Genomic DNA, 23,232 nt, shown 5'->3' with positions numbered 1-23,232 from the left:
CTTGCAGTGTCCTTTGAGGTAGACATCATCTTCGAAAAGTGTCCATGCAAAACATCATCTTCGCAAAGTGTCCTTATGTTACATCATCTTCGCAAAGTGTCTTTATGTAAAACCAAGAAAAAGCACCTAAAGGCTGGTTTCACATTTGCGTTTTTTAGCGCTGGAAAAAAACGCATATGTGCGCATGCGTTTTTTCCCCTATATTTAACATGGGTGCGCATACCTGCGCGCTGGTAAGCGCATGTATGCGATTTTCATGCGCTGCGTTTTTTTGGGGTGTGCGTTTGTATTTTCCAGACGCAGCATGTTGCATTTTTTGGCCCTGCAAAAAAGCGCATGCGCACATATGCGCACGTTTTGCGCTAAAAATGGCCATTATAGCCTATGAATGCGCATATGTGCGCACTGGCATGCTCATGTATGCGTTTTTTTGCACATGCGTTTTTTTTTGATAACCATGGAATTTAGGGGTTTGGGTTAGAGTTAGGGTTAGTTAAGGGGGTTTAGGGTTAGGGTTAGGGTCAGGGTCAGGGTTAGGGTTAAGTATGGTTTGGTTAAGGGTTAGGGTCAGGGTTAGGGTCAGGGTTAGGGTTAAGTATGGTTTGGTTAAGGGTTAGGGTCAGGGTTAGGGTTAGGGTCAGGGTTAGGGTCAGGGTTAAGTATGGTTTGGTTAAGGGTTAGGGTCAGGGTTAGGGTCAGGGTTAGGGTTAAGTATGGTTTGGTTAAGGGTTAGGGTCAGGGTTAGGGATTAGGGTCAGGGTTAGGGTCAGGGTTAGGGTTAAGTATGGTTTGGTTAAGGGTTAGGGTCAGGGTTAGGGTCAGGGTTAGGGTTAAGTATGGTTTGGTTAAGGGTTAGGGTTAGGGTTAGGGTCAGGGTTAGGGTTAGGGTTAGGGTTAGTTAGGGTTTAGGGTTTGGGTTAGGGTTAAGTATGATTTGGTTAAGGGTTAGGGTCAGGGTTAGGGTTAGGGTTAGGGTCAGGGTTAGGGTTAGTAAAGTCATGGTTTGGGTTAGTGTGAGGGGCCACCTAATGTTGGAAAAAAACGCAAACGCGGTAAAAACGCACTAAAAATGCATACAAACGCATAAAAACGCTGCGTTTTTTTCATGCATGCTCATAAAAATGCTTGAAAAAAACGAAGCAGTTGTATGCTTTTGTATGCGTTTTTTCAATGCGTTTTTTTGCGGGAAAAACGCGCTGCAAAAAAAAAGCAAGTGTGAAACTAGCCAAAGAGGCGCAAACTATTTACAAGAGAGTTTGTGATACATTCCAAGTTCATGATCACTGTAGTTCAAAATTGAAGAACGCTGCCACTGCAAAAATTAGGCAACAAAAGTGCTACCAGAAAAACATGATAAAAACAAAAATAGAAACGGGCACAACGGTGCAAACAAACCCTCCTGGGTAGCGAGAGTTACTGTAAATTTTTCTTAATTGTGGTCCCCTCCGGGGTTCTGGAAGCCGAACTGGAACTGTCCTCATCCTGATTCTGGTTTCTTGCTAACCGCATGTACTCTGCTTCCCACAGGGAGAGATAGGGACTGGTCGGGGTAATTGAAAGGGCCATAGAAACGTCTACTGCCTGCGGGGACGGCATATCTGCTACCTCCAATGGCGCTTCTGCGGCTGTTGGGGACTCAGCCACTGCTGCCGCTGATTCCTCGGAATCCGATTCTTCAGTGTCCATCGGGACCTCAGGTAACGGCATTGCAGTTAGGGGTTGTCGGCGGAGATCAATCTGGCCATTCTTATCCATAGGTTCCGCTCCCAAAGCTAGGGTCAACTCCGGGGCAGGATTCGTACCTGGCGTTTCCAGCCGCGGTTCCGGCTCCGGTACTGGGTGGTAGATAGCAGCAGCCGCAACTCCCGGGGTGACTGGTGGGATGGGCCGCAGTTGGATCCGTGCCGGGGCCAGGCTGGTCTCAGTCAGGGTCGTCGATGGAGGTCGGTACAGCCACGCCCGGTCCAGGCAGGGGCGCGGTCCCGGCCCTCTGTTCTGCTCCAGAGCCCTCATGTATCTTCTCCGAACGGAACTCATCCAATGGCAGTATCGGATGTGAGGTGGTGGCGGCCGCTGCTGAGGATGTATCAGCGATCGCAGCCTCCACGTAGGTGGCCTAGGGGCGAGTGACCTCTCCTCCCCCTGTTCTTCTGACTTCTCATCTTCTTTCATCATGGCGTTCTGGCGTTCTTCTTCCTGCCTCAGCCCCTTTCCCGCCACTGGCTTCTCCTGCCCTTCCTTCCGGGGGCGGCGTCTTCTTCCAGCGCCTCCATACAAAGCCAGTATACCAACCCCTCGGGGGGTGGGCCATGTCGCTGTCACATAGTAATTCAGGCAGGGAAGGAGCAATACTCTTCGCGGTCTTTTCCTAGGACCTCCCATCTCTTCACGCCCTTCTCCGCACCAGCGGCCATTTCTAATGTCCATCTTACAGTCTATTAAATTAGGTCTTCTGCACATTTTCAAAAGTTTAAAGTCTCACAAATTTCAGGCGCACAGAACCCAATGGTATCGGGTCTCGTCATCCTGTTCATGATGCCAAAATTGGGTCGCCCTCCCAGGGCCGTGGGGTACTCGGTACTGGGCCGGTGTCAGGGGGAAAAGGTGTCACAGCAGTAGTGACCTGGTCCGTGGCCCTGGGCACCCAAATCAATGGTGGTTTGTGATATAGTTTATGTGAACAGTTCGTGACGCCACCTGTGGTGTTTGGCAAGTAAGATGTTAAGCCAACTCTGCATGCAGATCCACTAGGACTGATGAGATGGTGCAGCAAAGATAGTGTAGCTCCCCACAGGTGGAGCTGTAGTCCCAGGGCAGTGTAGTTGTAAGATTAGAGGAGAGGCACAAGCGGTGAGGGGATTGGTACCCAGGTGTAGCGGTGCTGAAGATGTTAGTGCGCAAATGAATGGAGGACACCAGGGCTTGCAGTTTCAACGCTTTACTCACAGTTCGTGGTACACACTGGTACCCGCTTCCATGCCGTGTCCTCTGGGACAGAGACTCAGTCAACCTCCCGGGCAAGTCAGGGCTCTCCTCTCCAACACTCCGCCAACATGTACCTTTCCTGAACGACTCCTCCAATGCGCCTTTTTGTGTGAAGCTATCCAGTACCGTGGTACTCTGGAGTTCCTCCTATCAGATGTTCCTAGCAATTCTACTCGTATGGCAGACAGCTGTAGCCTCTGTCGGGGACCCCTTTCTCTGGAGTCCTGGCTCTCTATTCAGTTGCTGTTGTGCCCCAAGTCTTAGATGGGAGTAGTGCATTTACAGCCAACTACTCCACCGATGTCTGCTGCACAACCATAAGTGTCCACACAACCTCGGGGACCGGGCCCCGGCCTTGCACTAAGAAACTATAGGCAGGGTTCCTCTTCCAACCCACGTCTCCTCTCTGTTCTCCTACTCCTTCGTTCCGTACTTGTCTCTCTTTCCTATGGAAGCTTTGGTTGCAGTTATACGTCTTGCTTTCTCTCGTTCCTTTCCCGTGCCAGCTGGCTCAGATCTCTGAGGCAGCTGCAGCACTCCTTCTCTCCCTCTGCTAGGGATCTCCTTCCTCTCGGACCCGTTCTCAGACTCTCCTGACTGACTGTCCTTCTCTCGCCTGACCTCCCGCCAGACTGACCTGTAATTCTAAACCTTTCCAACCTTTTATATGGATCTCAACTCCACCCACCTCCCAGCACATCCAGTGTTCCATGCAGGGAACTACCAAGGCACTCCTAATGTCTAGGAGGAGAGAGAGACCTCACTGTGGTTGTGCTGAACTACCCTGTTGTGTGGGATGCCAGTGCTTGAGTGTGGAAAGGAGCTCCCAACTTACCTAGGTGGTGGGGCACTACACCTTAGGAGAAGGTGCAGTACCTCTGTGGCGACTGAGCCTCAGGGGCGCCACATATACACAGACGTTACACATTACACACATACTGCATACAACAATCACGTGGCACACAGCTTATAGTATATGTATACTGTACACATGCAAGGGGTGTACAAGGACCGTTTTGTGCACCACTTCCCTATACCAGTATCTCTATGTCTCTGAGAAACTAGTACTGTTAATATGTCCTATAATGCTGTTATATTTTGAATGTGCGATTCATGTTATGTTTATTATAATATGACTGTGTAATGTATTCCCAATATATATTTTACAATATATATATATATATATATATATATATATATATATATATATATATATTCCTTGTATTGTGTAAATGTAGAGAGAGTGTAGGATTTGGATTAGCCCACTAGGGGGGACATAATAGAATACAATAGAGTAGGATAGTTTTGTCACAGAAACAACACAAGATTCTTCACAGAGTATAACTTTTTCTTTTCCCTGTCCTGTCCCTCACTCCTCCAGGAATATCACAGGGTCATAACATCGCCTTCGGTACCGCAGCTTCATGACTGGCCAGACCAACCCATTTCAGGAGCTCCCTGTCTGTTTCGCCCTGGACGTTTGGGATTGTTCCCACGAAGTTAGCTGCTACCATCCTGATGCTGCCCTGTATTCTGCCACTACCATGTGACCGTCAGCCCATAGGCCCTGGACTGCTGGGCTTCCCAGCTTAAACATTGCCGGACACAACTGTCCTGTCCTGGCTCCAAGCCGTAACTAACTCAATCCAGGAAGCTCTCTAACTTACTCCCTGTTGACCCCTCTTAACTAACTAAATCCTATTGGTCTAACTTGTTCCTATCTTACTGTATTGTATTCTATTATGCCCCCCTAGTGGGCTGATCCAAATCCAACACTCTCCCTACATTTACACAATACAAAGGAAAAAAAAAAAATGTATACACACACACACGTACAGACCAAAAGTTTGGACACACCTTCTCATTCAAAGAGTTTTCTTTATTTTAATGACTATGAAAATTGTAGATTCACTCTGAAGGCATCAAAACTACGAATTAACACATGTGGAATTATATAATTAACAAACAAGTGTGAAATAACTGAAAATACTGTATGTCTTATATTCTAGGTTCTTCAAAGTAGCCACCTTTTGCTTTGATTACTGCTTTGCACACTCTTGGTATTCTCTTGATGAGCTTCAAGAGGTAGTCACCGCAAACACGGGAGAACATACAAACTTCTTGCAGATGTTGTCAGTGGTAGGATTTGAACCCAGGACTCCAGCACTGCAAGGCTGCACTGAGCCACCGTGCTGCCCACATCATGTCCCATCTATGGCACACAAAAAAACTTTGCATGAAACCAGAGCCATGTAGATTTACAATATTCTGTTTGACTTCGGAAATTGTAGAGTCATAATGTGGTCATGTACACAGGTCCCTGAGACAAAAAGTAATGAACAGGGTCAGGTTGGTATTAGATTGTGCCAAAGCTTAGTGGTGTGAGGGGAAGAAGATGGGGCTTATGTGTGAGATGGACCTGCTGACCCAGAAGTGAATAGCTACGGTGGGTAGTGTTACAATGTGGTTAGTAATACCATGTAATGTTAAAGTTTATGATGCATGATGTGTTCAGCTGTCTTGCAGAATGACGGGTGCTTATATCTAAAATGTGAGCAGTGTGTGTTGTAAGTCTAATGTGTTAACGCTGTGTGTACTTTATGTGAGCGGTGTGTGTGCTATATGCATCTTACATGTGAGTGGTGTGTGTGCCACATTTGTCTGACATAGAAGTGTGTTCTGTATGTGTCTAATGTGTAAACACGGTATGTACAGCTATGTGCCTGATGTGTAAGTGCTGAATGCATCTAGTATGGAGCAGTGTGTGCACTGTATGCATGTAATATGTGAAAGGTGCATGTGCCACATTTGCCCGATATGTGAGCAGTGAGTGTACTGGATATGTCTGATATGTGAGTGGTGTGTGTGTAACGGAGGCCAGTAGGTGGTATTCATGGCCAACAATGGCTGCTCTGTCGCACCCTGGTCCACCGTCACATAAATACATTGTCCCTTCTGTTGTGCACTTGGCAATGGGCAGCACGGTGGCTCAGTGGTTAGCGCTGCAGCCTTGCAGCGCTGGGGTCCTGGGTTCGAACCCCACCAAGGACAACATCTGCAAGGAGTTTGTATGTTCTCCCCGTGTTTGCGTGGGTTTCCTCCGGGCACTCCGGTTTCCTCCCACACTCCAAAGACATACTGATAGGGAATTTAGATTGTGAGCCCCATCGGGGACAGTGATGAAATGTGTGCAAACTGTAAAGCGCTGCGGAATATGTTAGCGCTATATAAAAATAAAGATTATTATTACTTGCACATCAGAGTCCACTCTGGTCTGCTGGACCTTCTTCCTTTAAGTACCACGCAATAACAGTCAATATCCATATTCAGTTCCAAACAAAACAACTTTACTCAGTTCTTTACACAGTGCGTCCAGTTTTGTCACATGAATGCCAGCTCTGTAAAGTTTGAGAGACCCCAGAGGAAAGGAGACTGGGTCTCTTTTATCAAAGAGGATGGACCTTGGGAGTATTTCGCTGTGGCTGTCAGCTTGTGCTCTGAAGACGACCTGGAGCTGTATGCAGGCCTAGAACAGGCACAGTTGGCCCCCTGTTCATTGGTCACTGAACGACCAAGTCCTGCCCAGCCCCTGTCATTGCGGTTGGAGAACATGAAAAATGCGGCTGCAGAGTTGTCATCATCTGCTGGAGCATGGGCGCGGAGCCCAATGTGGGACAGAAAGGGCAAGAGATGTGTGCTACCATTCCAATGAGTGATTTGGTCCTCATAAAGGAAAGTAGTGCTTGTTGCACCGGATGATAAGGAATGGGACTGTTACGCGTCCCTGTGGGCAGAGGATTCCTGTTGCACCGGAGTCGGGTGCAGAGTGGCAGTTACGGGTCATGGTTGGAAGTTCAACATTGAACCTTTTTTCTTCCCCTCCCCCAAGTTTTGTTGCGCTTCTTGCACCTCCCCTGCTGGATTTCCGGATCCTAACTCTGAGGGGTTATATGCCCTGGGACTGAAAACAGACTGTGTATGACTGCCGAGCATGCAGCACCCATGTGTTTGAAGGGTCGAACTCCGTGCAAAGGAGGGAGGGGGAAGATCCCTAAGGACTGAGGATCTGATGAGCAGGTCAGAATGATCTAGTATGGACTGTAGCCGATGAGACTGTACTAAAACTTAATAATGGACTGTGTACATGCTCGGGTCCCAGAAGTAAAAGAGGCAAGAGCAATTTGGACTTGTGGTGTGAGCTAGAGGACAGTAACCAGGCACCTGTTTTAGGCCACTGAGTAATAAATGGACTCTTACGTGGAGCCAAAAGACTTGGTCCGCTTGTAAAAAGTTTTAAAATAATTAAAATGTGTGTGCGATCGCGTTATGCTATACCCGCTAGCGCAGATGAATCATCTGTGCTAGCATAGATTATTCATCTGCACTAGCAGTGACGGAGCCTCACACGCTGCAGCCCGCATCCGAGGCTCCGTCAGTGAATGATGGCACATCATGAATGCGTGCTGCTTTACGGCATGCGTCGCGATGTGCCCGACAATGGGGCTCAATGGCAGCATTAACGGACTGCATTACACTGCGTTATACCGCGGTGTAACGCAGTCTGTCTAACGGACTGCCTAAAAGCAGTGTGACCCCGGCCTTATCTATAAAATATAGACTGTATGGCCTTTCTTTAGTAGGATTTGGTGAAGATAGACAGAAGTCATTATATTAGCCATGCTGACTATGCCACGAGAATGAGAAGAATCTACAACCATTTAGTGGGTGAGATAAGGCCCAGTTCTCACTCCTTTGGGTAATAGATCCTGATGGATTTCGTTGACTTGCAATAGGTCTGACAATACAGTTTATGCTTGATTCAGAGGAAAGAATAGCTCAGCAGACTAGCCATCAGAGAGCAAGTTTAACCTACCAAAATGGATCCAGTGTGAATAGAGCCATAGAACTACAAATCATTATAGACTCATTGACTATGTTTGCTGTTACTGTTTATTCCACAGCTATACATTCAGTTTGACCATTACTATTGTTGACTGAGACAAAAGCCACATGAGGCTGTGGTTTCACATAGCTTAGATGCCTACCAACTTATAGGTATAATTCATGCTAATGTTAGTTTGATTTTATATTTATTTGGGGAACAGATGCTATAAAAGGGGACAGATGAAAACTATGACACAAGACCAGCATAAGGATTGCTACTATTTAATTACACTGAAAAAACATCTCAAGGAGATCACCACATGCACCATGGGTTTTGAGTGAGCCACTCCAAAACATTTGCATGTTTCCCCTTAAACCATTCGAGTGTTGTTTTAGCAGTATGCTTTGGGTCATTGTCTTGTTGGGAGGTGAACCTCCGTCCCAGTCACTGGAAGACTGAAACAGGTTTTGCTCAAGAATATCCCTGTATTTTGTACCATTCATCTTTCCCTCAACTCAAACCATTTCCCCTGTCTATGCTGCTGAAAAACATCCGAACAACATGATGCTGCCACCATCATGTTTTTACTGTGGGTATACTGTTCTTGGGGTGATGAGCTGTGTTGGTTTGGTGCCAGACATAGCGTTTAGCTTGGTGGCCAAAAAGTTCAATTTTGGTCTCATCTGGCCATAGTACCTTCCTCTATACATCTAGAGAGTCTCCCACATCTTTTGGCAAACTTTTGCCCATTCTTCTATATAGAGTGTGCGGCATATTTTGGTCATATGGACAGACTCCAGTCTCTGCTTGGAAGCGCTGAAGCTCCTTCAGGTTTACCTCTGGTCTCTGTGATGCCTCTCTGATTAATGCTCTCCTTGCCCGGGCTGAGTGTTTTGGTGGGTGGGCCTCTCTTGGCATGTTTGTTGTAGTACCATTCTCTCCATTTGATGATAATGATTTAATGGTGCTCTGGGGGTCATCAGAGATTGGGTCTAGTGTGGTTTCCACAATCAGTGATGGTGTGGGGAGCCATGTCATCTGCTTGTGTAGGTCCACTGTGTTTTATCAAGACCAAAGTCTGCACAGCCGTCTACCAGGAAATTTTAGAGGACTTCATGCTTCCCTCTGTCCACAAGCTTTTTGGAGATGGAGATTTCATTCTCCTGCAGGACTTAGCACCAGTCCACACTGCCAAAAGTTCCAATACCTGGTTTAAAAACAACAGTATCACTGTGCTTGATTGGCCAGCAAACTCACCTGACCTTAACCCCAAAGAAAATCTATAGGGTATTGCAAAGATTAAGATGAGACACCAGACCCAACAATGCAGATGAGCCGAAGGCTGCTATCAAAGCAACCTGGGCTTCCATAACACCTCAGCAGTGTCACAGGCTGATCGCCTCCATGCCGCGCCTCATTGATGCAAAAGGAGCACAGACCAAGTATTGAGTGCATTTACTGAACATACATTTCAGTAGGCCAACATTTCGGATTTTAAAATCATTTTTTCAAGCTGGTGTTATAAAGTATTCTAATTTACTGAGATAATGACTTTGGTTTTCATTGGCTGTAAGCCATAATCATCAACATTAACAGAAATGAACACATGAAATAGATCACTCTGTTTGTAATTACTCTCTATAATATATGAGCTCACTATTTGTGTTGAACAACTGAAATAAATTAACTTTTTGATGATATTCTAATTTTGTGAAAAGCACCTGTATGTTGTCCAAAACCCAGGAAAACAAAATGTCATCATCATCATAGTGCGCACTTAGTTACCCGCTGTTTACCTTGGATACCAGCTCCCAGCACGAGCACGCTGGTATCCATGGTAAACAGCGGGTAACTAAGGGACGTGCACGCTTAGTTATCCGCTATTTACCCTGGTTACCAGCGTCCTAGCTGGTCCTGATCGCTGGTGAGTCTGCCTGTTTGAGCGCTCACCAGCGATCATGTAGCGACGCACCAGCGATCCTGACCAGGTCGTATTATTGTCGGGATCGCTGGTGCGTCGTTTAGTGTAACGGGACCCTTAGTAATGTCCAAGTTACCTCATCATAGAATTGGATGGTTACCCTATAGAAACCAACAGCCAAATTAATAATACAGTGTTCTGTCTTGTTTCAGGTCTTTTTTTTTTTATTTGATAACAGACCAAAAATTATCCATTTTATTCATTTTTGATCAAACAGACAGTTCTGTGCTAGACACTGGCTCAAACTGACGGTGTTGTTAGTAGAGGTAAAATCATACTGCTGTGACAGACGAGTGATGTGCTATATATTCCATAATGCCCTCCACCTCGTCCCCACTTATACACTCACCAGAGGCAAAGGAACCATTTATTCACTTATACACTCACCAGAGGCAAACATTCTGTAGTTGATAAAGCAAGTGGTGCTGCTTTTGCTCCTGCAAGCAGGTACCAAATTCTTCGATGTGCTGTGGGACTTTTTCTTTTTAACTACCTCATCTATTGCCATTGTGAATACTATGATTAATTTTTGACAATCTTTTGAACCACAAATATTCAACCCTTGCCAAAAAGGATGTAAAAAAAATACATGGTAAGAATGTAGGTACAAGTACAGAAAACAAAATGAGGCAGCAGGCTGCAGCATAGGTTTGGCATGTACTTGTATGGTTATCAAACTGGACTTGTAAAACATGTGTGCAAAATAAGATATGCAGAGTTAAATTTCTAAATTTTGGTTATTTTTTTATTTAGCAAAAATCAACCTCCTGCATAAAAATTACATAGTAACAAATGCGAGGTAGGGACGTATCCAAAATACAGAATCTGTAATAGGGCGCTATATTGGTTTGGCCTGTAAGGATGTAAAATTTGACTGGTGAAACAGATGTGAAAAAAATAATTGTTTGTAACATGCACACTTTGTGAGGCAGACAAACGCAAGTTAAATTTTGGAGAATTTTCTACCGACCTTGACTAAAATTAATTTCAGATTTTTTGTTCTGTAAAAAATATTGTGCTGCCCTACTGCTGTTTTTACTGCATTAAGAATGAAGAAAAATGTATTTGTAATTGAAGTGCAACAGGACAGATGTCAAATACACCATATCACTGGTAATATCACACCGAGTATGATACAGCTGCTGGCTCATACCTCTCTCCTGCTATGAAATATCATATTTTTCAGATTATAAGATGCACTTTTTTCCCCCCAAGTTTGGGGGGAAAGTGGGGGTGCGTCTAATAATGCGAATATACCTTACCGGCTGTGGTGGAGCAGGGTCCCAGGGTCGCTGCCAGAGGGGACAAGAGTGGAGCATTGCTGCAGGCCGCAGGCTGGGATGATGGGGTGTTCAGATGTGTGACGCTGTGGGTTTTCAGTGGTGCAGGTCCTCAGCCAATATTTTGAGAAAGCCGGGAACCCCCGCACTTTCATGGTTTACTATGCGGTGGACTCCAGAAAAATGACTGCCTGGGGTGGCGCATGCGCAGATGGAGAACTCAGCACCAAGATCTCAGGAGATGAGATCTCAGCGCCAAGATCTCCATCTGTGTATGTGCTGTCCCCGGCAGCCATTTTCCTGGATTTCACCGCATAGTAAACAATGGAAGTGCGGGGTCTCCTGGCTTTCACAATGTGTTGGAGAGTTCCCGCACCACTGAACACCCACAGCGTCGCATATCTGAACAGCCCTTTCTCCCAGTCTGAGGTCCACAGTATCGCCCCACTCCTGCCTCCATCAACAGCGACCCAGGGATGCCGCTTCACCGCAGCCACCACCCCCGGTAAGCAATAAGATGCATGGATTATAAAAAGCACCACCATTTTATTAAAAAAAAGTTTTTTTCCATTTTTATTTTATTTTTTTTATTTGTATTAATTGCAGAAAACTACACTTTTTCAGTGTTTCAGTTGTACAGCACATTACTGTTTGGATTTGTTTAATGCTTTAGGGCTTTCTTTTCCTATCTCTGTTGCTGAGCTCTCAAATCCTAAATCTCCCTAAAATAGCTACTGAATTAATCCCTTGGCTCTTAAAGGAGTTATCCAGGACTTTTTACATTTTTTTTACTATGGGTCCAATAACTAACAGGCAAATAATTGATAACTACCTGCCTGACATAGGCTGTCATAGATCGCTCCTGCTGGACATTTCTTGGGTTCCACTGGGGTAATGTAGACATAGCAGTTGCTTCTCTTCCACTCTGCCCTGTTGATGGGGAGTGTCTGCTGATGTCATGCTGATTGACAGACAACTCTCAGATGCCTAACTGCAAGAAACTGACTGTCAATAAGCAGGACTTCAGCAGTAACGCTCCATTGACAGACTAACTCGAAGGAAGAAGAGATGCTCTTTTGAAGTGAAGTGGCAGAATTGCTGGCAGGAATGGCACGTGGTAGCTAACCTTTACCTGCCTATTAGTTCTTAGGCCCATAGTAAAAATAAAAAAAAAAAAAATGTAGTCCTGGAAATCCCCTTTAAACAGACTATGATAGTCCCTTCTAATTGGCAGTGCTTTACCAAATGATGTCATAACTGTAAAGCATTGTGAGGTTGCCCTTGAGGTAAGGTAAACTTTCTGTAGCTGATGCAGTTTTCCACAAAGTTTAAATTAAAAGCAGGCTTTTTGTGGCAGTTCGTATCAGTCGAATTGCAAATTGTTCTAATTCAATGGGTCCTTAAAGGACCCATTGAATTACAGTTTAAATTTCATGAAATTCAGCTCAAATTCAATTTGCATCGAATCAATTTGCTAATCTCCAGGATCAAATATAGATTTTTTTTTTATTATTTTTGAACCACTCTGAGCCCAGTTTGAAAAAAATAATTTGTCTGCTAACACTACTAGATTTCTCATGTTGTGCTATTGCATACTTCTACCATTTACCCTCTTAGACATTTATGTTTACAACCCAGATCAGTTTTTAAGCAAAGCAACAAATATGGATTGTTCCTATAAATCCCCAAAATATACAATCTATAATATATACTGTAGGAAAATGTATATTTGATCAAGACAGTGGTCAATAAAAACATTCATATTTTGAGTACAGTCATCTTAAATTTTACAGTTTTAATTTGTCATAGTTACATAGGTTGAAAAACCTGATACCTGATGTAGTAAATGCATCCTGAGAAAGTCCTATTTGTGGGACAATAACTGATCTCCAGGTAAAAATACTGATGTATTCCGTTTGCCTTTAATATTGTAATAATATTATTCTAGTTTCGGAATATATTATAAATCGTACATCTTACAGTGCGCTTAGGTTTCCTTCTAATGGTTTATAGACACCTGTCACAGTATAGTAACTATGTAAATAGACATTATACATCGGTAATCAGAAAAGTTTCTAAAGCATAAACTTTATATTTGTACAGTCGAGGTTAACTGAAAAAAAAAGTCACACATTGTGGCCATATTGGAATTTCTCCTTTTCTAAATTGCCTGTGTTTTATATGATACAAATCGATATACGGACGAGAGGTGTTCAAGAAGTGAGAGGTAGTGGAGAACATGTGACTTTAGAAGCTTGGAGTGATTAATGGAAGTTGGGACTTGGATGTTCAGTACTGTTTTTGTATAGATCGGGAGCAGACTAGGCCAGGAGAGTTAGTGGATTTCTCAAGGTTGGGATAACATCAATGCACATTGATATTTATCTGCAAAATAGCCCAAGATGTTCCAAAGTTACTTCACAGCCTAAGATCGCTCACAATCTTTCCACATCGCTGGACGTTGCTGTCTGAGAGATAGAAATTGAGTTCACAGGTGAAATAAATAGATATTAAAGTTGTTGTTTTGATCTGACACAAATACATTTAATGGGTCCCTCAAACCTGACCTTGCCGTCAACCTCGGCACAGCTCACCCATTCTTTCAACATCATATATTCCTTTGCCAGGTGTGAAATATCTCATTTTAAGACTGGAGTCACTAATAGTAGCCTGAGTTTTTTTTATTGCTTTATATATTTTTTGTTTTGTTTCAGCGTGTTTTTTTTCCTAACACTAGATTTTTCTGGTTGTCTTCTATTAACTCTCCCATTTTTTTTAATTAGCTGATTCACTAGCGCCGAGCTAAATTCAAATTCAGCACTCGGGGAACATCATTACCACAGATCAAAAGGAGGCATTAATGATGCAGAAAGGTGCAGTAGTTTGGCAAAATTAAATAATTTACATGGCTGTGTGTGGAGGGTCCCCAAAGGGGTTTACTCTAGGCTTTCTTTAGGATTTCTACCAACCCCCTCCCCCTACCCAGTTACACTTCTTTGTGCAAGCCCATTCCTCTCCGAATATTTATCTGCTTCTTATGAAACCCAGCACCCTGCTGCTTACACTCTGATTCCCGTTCCTCTGGGTAAGCGTCTCCCTGCAGTATTACTTCTCTGTGCTCGATAGTTTAGCATTTTCTGGGCTAGAATCTTCATTCAAAGGTTAATCATCTTAACTAAATATTCTGTACCGATTAATCCTTGGCCCAAGGTGGTCTCTAGACATTTGTTGCCATACGTAGTACCCGGGTGTCTCCAGAGCTTTCACATAGTAGTTTATACATAAACAGATCATTCACGAACATATAGTAGGACGATGAGTATAGAAGCGCAGACCAAAGCATTTATTCGGAATTTGCAAAATTGAATTTCAGTTGAGGGATGGAGGGTTGTTTGCTTCCAAGAAAACAAAGCAGAATAAGAGGATAAGAAGAATGGAGGTTAGAAGATTAGTTCTCTTCCTTTGCAATTTCCCTACGATTGCAAATACAAAAACTGCAAAAGTAAGAAACAAAGGAAGGAGAAACCCCCTGATGGTTAAACGGCTTCATTCCTGGATCAAATCCAAAAACAAATAAACCCGCCAGGCAAAAGTGCCCTGCGGGAGGCTTTGCAGGACTTAGTCCAGCAGGTGACACAGTGTACAGTGGCAGAATGACAGTATACGGTAGTGCGCACAGGAGGGGTTAATTTCAGGTAAATGAGCGATACCAGGAGCCTTCTCCTTACCCAACAGGGAATCTTCATTTGTCAGGCTCAAGTGTAGGAAACAGAATCAGCAGTTCTATGAGGAGCTAGACTTGCAGGGGAGCATAGGGGAGAGGGTGAAGAAGAAATTGGAGGAATCAGGTGCTTGTCTGTGTCCTCTTTACATGAGAGCTGAGAAAGAGATGCTCAGGTTGTCAGATGGAGCTTGCAGTAACGAATGCCCCTAATGAAGCACCCAATTAACTAGGATCGGAGCCTTAATAGTAGCTGACGGAGCTGAAAGCTCTGAGTAGTCAATTGTCAAGTTCAACATCCCTTTGGAGTGAAATGTGGTGAAGCTCCATTCATCTCTGTCAAGAAAGTAAAGGCCAAAATATTAACCCTTACTGTACCATCATAGTGCTATATCTAATACTTTTACACAAGTGACACAATTTGGGATGAAAACAAATGCATTAACCATGGAACTATTGCACCAAAAATATACAAATAGATATGGGGATTTTAGGTAAAACTCATACTCGCAAAATAAAGCATTGGTGCTTTAAAGACTTCAATCAGCCAGTTATTTTTATGGCAGTGCGTGTTACCTTTTTTCAAAGTGTTATGGAAGATTATTGAACACTTTCTAGAAAAATATTTATCCTAATTATCCTGACTGGGTGCATAGGTAGGGAAAGAGGGCTGGTGCGACATTAACCATAGGTGTCAATGGTTCAAGTCATTTAGTCTTGGCGCATCCTAGCTACTACTCTACTGGGTGTACAGAACTGGCCATCCTACATGGATTTATAAAAGTCCTTAAAGGTAAAATCTGAAACTTACATATTACCTGAACCTCAAATGTCAACTTTGTTGATCTTAGACTGGTATAGTTTTATGCATTCAGTTATCGATCGATAGATAGATAAGATATATATGGGATAGATGGATATGAAATTTATAGATAGAAAAATTGGAGGCGCTCCTCTCAAGCTTGAGAAAGGTTCTCAATCAGAACCGAAATGTCGCCATTATGAGCTATTAAATAGCACTGTTTTCACCTTCTACAAGCTGGTGTGCTACCTCCATTTTTTAACTATATTGAAGGTTTGGTATTTGCACCCGGATCCATTGCTGGTGCTGCTTCTATTTTTCTTTTTTTTTTTTAGATAGATTGATTGACTTTTGGAAACACCATATATTCACAGTCATGGGCTAGTAATTGTACATTAATTTACAAGACTTCCAATATAGCAACTGTACTTAAAGAAAAAAAATGGCGGCAGTCTTCATGGTTTAAAGAACCTTGTACTACATCCAAGAGCCACCATCAGTGCCGAGAAAAGTTATTCAAGTTGTTTCATTACAATTTCTGAGTATGGATAATTTGGCATTATAAAGTTGCAGAGAGAGGGCCCTTAGAGCAATATTATTTGCTTTTACAAATGACCATTTCATGATTTTATTTGATACTCGAAATATATCTATACATGCCAACTTTGTAAATATTGATTTGAACATATATATATTTTACTTGTAATTTTATATTTAATAACTTGTCTTTAAAAATGCAAGCCTTTATTAAATTGATCTGCATTTTTTTCAGTTTTTAGTCACATTTTACAGTACAGGTACAAATTGTACATACCTGGCTCCAATAAGTCTAGATGAGCAATTAGCCAAAATTGATTGTAAATTTATCCAATAGTACGATTTAATAAAACTACCCTAATATGCACGATTATTGCCACTGCAGAGATTTTGGAATATTTAAAGATGTCACTATTCCATTTTTCCTCCAGTGTCTGGCTCACGTGTTCTGTGCAGTAATTATCTGCATCTCCAACATAGGAAGGAAAATGTAATTTTGCTATTGATGACAGTATTTTAACATGAGCCATTCTTTAGTGAAGACTAGCCTTTCTGTCGCCGCTGATAGTTCAGGTATTGTTTGCGAGTGGCAGTATTTTGGCACTCGTACAAGTCGCCAATGCTCTTGAGAAGTGTGAGAGCTGAATAGTTTTGGGTGCGTCCTGTCCATGGCCATTGTTATGTACGTCCTTCTATCTTGCAGAACAGTGACCAGTCCTTCCATGGCTGAGCACATTGTGGTTATAATCTGGCTTCCAGTACCCGCTGTGTGCGCAGCTGCCAAACTGGGGTCTTTTCAAAACCCACCTGTTTCATCTGGTGCTCCAGAGCACTCTGCTTTCTGTGTGCAGTATTTTATGCATCGGACTAAAGGCAGCTATAAAAACTGGCTGCTGTAATATGTTCCCGTTGTTAACATGTTTAAGGACATCCGCCCTGGAAACGAAGGACTAAACATGGAACTGATATAATAGATGCCGCTGACCTGTATTGTTTGACATCTATTTAGCGATTTACAACTATATTTAATGTTTACTTTATTTTTTAATTGCCAACCATACCTCAATGTGTATGGTGACAAAATCTGTTATTTTTGATTACAAAGTAGTAAATATAGTTGACGTTTTCAACAAAATAAAGCAAATCTGATATATCGCACGACTCTTTAGAGGGTAAGTTCACACGCGTCAGGCTGTCTTATACTGTATATGTATTTTCTAGGACAATTATATTTTTTGCACTGTCACTGAAAAAATATATGTTTATCATCCTGGTAATGTCAATTTTATTGAATGTCAATATAAAATTATTTCGTTCTGCCTCTTCACAGTTTTACACTTTATTTTGTTACATCGGTTTTAGAAATATCAATTTGAATTTTAGTCATTATAGATTAGCGAAGAAGAGTTTTGAAGATACCCAATAGTACGTTGCATTGTAATTCAGATCCCTCTTTTTATTGTATTTAAGATTTTTTTAATGATTTGAAAAAAATATTTCTCCTGTCTTGGCAACAGTCAAGACTATTTTTCTCAATCTTTTTTGGGATTCAGCGCTAAAACACTGATTCAGCTTTTCAACCCCCTGCTCAGTCATCTTTTCTCTCTTTCAGTTTGTTAATTATGCTTCCAAATCAAATGTATTAGTGTTACAAAAACTGTAATGTAAGATGGAAAATGTTTCCTTTACCACTATGGAACATGAAGTTCATACTTGTACCATGTCCTGTCATTGCAAGTGGGAGAAATGATTTCCATTGTGATGCTATTATTTACATACACACACACGTAATATATATATATATATATATATATATATATATATATATACACACACACACAGCTCTGGCAAAAATTAAGAGACCACTGCAAAATTTGTCTGATTTTTCTCTTTATAGGTATATTTTTGAGTAAAATGTAAATTGCTCTTTTATTCTATAAACTACTGACAACATGTCTTCGAATTTCCAAGCATTAAAGTTTGTATTTATTTTCAGAAAATGAGAAATGGTCAAAATAACAAAAAAATGAAGTGCTTGCAGACCTCAGATAATGCTAAGAAAACAAGTTCATAATCATTTAGAAACAACAATACTAATGTTTTAACTCAGGAAGAGTTCAGAAATCAATATTTTGTGGAATAACCATGATTTTTAATCACAGCTTTCATGCATCTTGGCATGCTTTCCAACAGTCTTTCACACTGCTTTTGGGTGACCTTATGGCACTCCTGGTACTAAAATTTAAGCTGTTCTTTGTTTGATGGCTTGTGACTATCCATCTTCCTCTTGATTACATTCCAGAGGTTTTCAATGGGGTTCAGGTCTGGAGATTGTGCTAACCATGACAGGGATTTGATGTGGTGGTCCTTCATCCACACATTGGTTGACCTAGCGGTGTGGCATGGCTCATTGTCCTGCCGGAAAAAACAGTCCTCAGGATTGGGGAACATTGTCTGAGCAGAAGGAATCAACTGTTTTTCCAGGATAACCTCCTCCACCAAATTTCATAGTGGGTGCAAGTCACTGTGGCTTATATGCCTCTCCAGGTCTCCATCTAACCATTACACGACCAGGTGTTGGGCAAAGCTGAAAATTAGACTCCTCAGAGAAAATTACCTTACTCCAGTCCTCTATGGTCCAAACCTTATAGTCTTTGGCAAACTTCATCCTGGCTCTCCTTTGCTTCCCATTTATGTCAGGCTTTTTTCTACCTTTACACGACTTGAGCTCTGCTTCTAGGAACCTGTTACGAACTGTTCTTGCCATGCACTTCACCCCAGCTGCCATTTGCCATTCCTTTTGTAGGTCACTTCATGTCATCCTGCGGTTGCTGAGCGACATTCGAATAAGATGTGGGTCATCCCACTCAGTGAAGAGTCATTTTTGCCCTCTGCTGGTCTGTAGCTTTGTTGTCTCCAATGTCTGCTGCTTGACCTTGTTGTAATGGACTGTCAGCTCAGAAATTTTAAGGATGGAGGCAACATGACGCTCACTGTATCCCTCTGCTAGTAAAGCCAGAATTGAGCCCTTCTTTTCCTCACTCAAGACTTTTCTTTTCAACACCATTGGCATGGATAAAAGTTATTTTTCATTCCTATTACTTTTAGGATATTACTAGCACTTGTTTTGCCATCCAGCTTGTCCTATTGCAAGAGGATTGTGAACACCACAGCAGGCTTTTTTATGCTTTCCTTTGTTAAATAAGATTTGGTTCAGGTGATCACCTAATCCAAAGCACGTTAAGTAGAATGAGGTGTACTCTGATTGGAATTCAACTGACACTGGAATGCAATGGCTGTCAGACATGTAGAGAAGCTGATTTTTATAAAACCGTGCAGTGGTCTCTTTTTGCCAGAACAGGTTATTGATATATGTATCATTAGTTATGTCTTCTCACTTGCGCCATGTTCTATGATGGTGAATGGGCGAAATGATTTCCAACATGATCCTGATATATATATATATATATTATATATATATATATATATATATATATATATATATATATATATACACACAAATATATACATATATGTATCGTTAGTTATGTTTTCTTATGTTCTTAGCATGTGTTTAAACGCAATGTTTCAAAAATGTAAGTGTATGAATGTAAATGGTGGGCAGCAAAGATTTAATCCATGCTTGTCCCGGCACATATGAGTTTTTGTACTTCTTGAATCGATAAACAGTAAGCCGATTATAAAGTAAAACAATTTGTTAGAGCAGAAAAGAGCTCAGTCATAAGTGGGCCGTAAATGGAATAAATTGAAGACAAAGAGGTGGAGAGAAAGCAAATAATATTTAAATTGCTACACAAGTGAAATTATGGCCATGTTGTCTTTGGAGGGGGCGGTGGGTGTAAAATTGCTAAATGGCGTGGTATTTCGGAACCTGTGACAGAGATGTTCTCCAAAGTGCTCTGTAATTACACCTTGTCTTGTGGACAATGGTACTGGCTGATTAGATCCAGCTCTGGGAGTGCTACCTTCAGCAGGGCCTCACTGAGATAAATAGTATGTTACCAAAAGCAACTAAGCATGTTCTTGATGAATATTTGTGTTTGAGTTTGAAGGACGCCACTTCGAGTCCTCAAAAATACAAACTAGAACCTTAAATGTACAATTATGCACATACTTTGGGAAAGAGGAAAGGAAATAAATAGGTTGCAGAACATGTGCAATGTGCGCTGCAGCTTGAAATGAAAATTGGGAGCAAAATAAGAGGTACAGCGAGTCTGTTCTCTAGAAGCATCAGAAATGAGTTCTTCTAGTCACCTCAGTAGCTAATTTGTTTCTGTTCACTCACCATTCCCTACTGATCACAAAACCTTAGACTGCAGTTTGGACTCAAGTCATAAAAAGATATTTTGCTTCGTGTAAGCTTATTCTGGGCACAGGGCCATATTCCTGTTTTAAAAGGTAGTCTTGGCATCCACAATGTGCTAATGACTGCTCTATCTGCTAACTCATACTCTGTGAGCACTTGAAATCCTCTCTTTTGCAATGATCTGGGTCTCCACAATTACAAAAGGCCCTTTTCCCGCTTCACATTTGGAAAGGGTCTTATTAGGCAGACACTGCAGTCTATGAATGATGTCTCAGCACAAGAAAGCGGACAGCAATGAAAGAATGATGCCGTGTCAATATTGTTAGAAGGGACTGTAGAGAAAGCGGACTCATTTTTTAGGAAAATGTGCACAATTTGTTCTGTCATTCCAAATCCACTATTTCCTTGCAGTGTTTCAAGTATAGGATCCCTAACGCAGCATATCTTGTACTAGTCACATTCCATTTCCTCCAGGTCTCACGAGACCATTTATGATACTGATCATTTATTTCTAAGGGCAGATCTTGTGGGGTTAGAAAGTACCCCTCGACGCGCTCCTTCTTGTCAACCGGAGGCACAGTTTGTGTTGCACTTGGTCCTAAACAAATTACAAGGTGTCTGCTATCACAGTTATATATCTTCACACCAAGAGCTGACAGCTTTAATGAAGCGAGGGACACACATCAAATCCCACACAAAATATTTCTTTAGCATGTATAAAAGAGGCAGATGCTGGTTCTTTCAGTAAGGTCATGTGTAGAGGAGCTGAGGGGCTCCGGTGCTGTAATTTGTGATGACGTTTAATCAATAGTTCATACTGTACTTTATTGCACAGTCCTGGGGGCTCCATTTATTTTGTGAACCATCCAAAACCAATACTGCTCAATTAAACTTATGTAGTGCAGCTACCTCACACTCTGATTGTTTTTAGCTGAAGCTTTTCCTGTGCTGGGGTACAAGAAATCCAAGCAGCTTCGAAAACTCCTCGGTTAACCCCTTTCATGCAGAAGAAGCACGCTGAGCTTTCCCGACAAGAAAAGAATCCAAAGAAGACGTGTATCAGTTAAAGGAAAAAATAGAGAATCCTCCTATTCTGTAGCATTATGTGAAGCTTAAGATTTCTTGGGTGATATCATGCTGATGTACACCACCTTCTGTTTTTGCAAAGGAAACATTCTTTGTTGGTTTGCCCTAGTCCTCCTGTTTAACAAGAGCTTGCCTGTGCATTGCATCTGTGTGGTGAAAACAATACACACTCAAGGAGAATTGTATCAGTAATCCATCCAAGGGACATCTGTATCACATTCCTCTGGAGATGAATGGACTAGCAGAAAGAACAAGAGATCTCACAGATAGAGCCCTATCTGAGCTGAAAGCACTCTACATGTGCATTAGCCATTTACCAGTTAAAAAAAAAAACCTAGGCAGGCAGCTAAATGGTCCTCAACAAAAGACCCTGGAAATGTCAGCTCTTCTCTTTCTTCTGTTCATCTCCTGATTTATTTGAAGGCAAAATAAAAGGCTTGGGGCAAAAGGGAAATACTCTGGATGTACATTATTAAAAATAACCCTTGAGTCCAGATGAACAGAAGTTTGTGATCACTGGGAAACGGTAATGGGCGCGCCTACTGTGACTGTGGCTTTATTACGGTCATCTGTGTGATATGTCTTTGAACAGGAACACGCAGTTGTACAAAATCAGTCAGGAGACCACGTTTTTTCCAACCACCACCCTGTGGTCAGATTGTGGAGACTCGCCTTCCCAATATTTTTGTTAGATTTTCATGCTTTAGCGTTAAAGTCTCAGCTTGTGTTTTCCAATATTTGATATACCAACCAAAGACAAAATAAGGGAATTGCAGCATAAATACGCCCGGGCAAATATACTGCTCAACCACCCGTTTTATCTGCTTTCATCTGTTTTCCAATCTGTACAATTTATAATATCTAATAAAGGGTAATTTAACAAATTTGTCAGTCTGCAAGGAGCTCTGAGTTTTTGATTTAAATGCAAATTATTTCTAATCCTTGCTCCTTGCCTAGACTTTAATATGAAGAAGAGATCTGAAAGTGCATTGGTAAATTGTTCTCTTGTATTAATTTTACATTTTAAAAGTTACCTTGCCAGGGGCAGGGTTGGCACTACTGGATTGTGAGGATAAAAAAGAACTGCCCTTAATTAGTGTTTTTCCCCATGTGATCAGAGAGCTGATGAGGGTAATAATGAGATGGGAGGTTCATTTCAGATTTTGCCAGACTGTTTCCAACTCCCTTACTGCAAGGGAACTGGTCTATGTAGCTTTGCCCTTGCGACCGAGCACTCTTTCCTTGCCATGCCCCAGACGGCCAGCAATGACTGCCTACATGGAAGGCAGGCACTGATTGCTGAGAGCACGCTGGTGCAAGCGTACTGCTGATGCCGGCAGCACCAGGACTGGAGAGCTACGAGAGCTTGCCGAGACAATTTGCTGAACTGTTACATAGGCATACTGTGATTGCTGTGTCATAACGTACAGCCCATGGAATGACTATTCGAAGGCATGTGGATTATACTAGTAATTTAATTATAATTTTCCATTTAGTAGACATCACAATAGCCAAGCGACAATCTGTGCGACATTCCTTACTGTATCCATAACAACTACATTTTTGTTCATTTTGTCATTCATTATTTTTGTCATTGAATAAAGAGTATCACTAATTAAAAATCACTT

At 42.1% G+C, this 23,232-nt stretch overlaps 1 protein-coding gene across 1 annotated transcript in view; it reads left to right on the top strand.

Moving 5' to 3' along the window:
- The window catches only part of EFNA2 (ephrin A2), a 433,374-nt gene that overhangs the window by 199,686 nt on the left and 210,456 nt on the right, over positions 1–23,232 (top strand). The window lies entirely within an intron of this gene.

This window comes from Dendrobates tinctorius, unplaced genomic scaffold (genome assembly GCF_039654945.1).
Source record: "Dendrobates tinctorius isolate UK_male_01 unplaced genomic scaffold, ASM3965494v1 ptg000011l, whole genome shotgun sequence".
Lineage (NCBI taxonomy): Eukaryota > Metazoa > Chordata > Amphibia > Anura > Dendrobatidae > Dendrobates > Dendrobates tinctorius.
The sequence above is the reverse complement of the archived record's forward strand: the minus strand, read 5'-3'. Positions and strand labels throughout refer to the sequence as shown.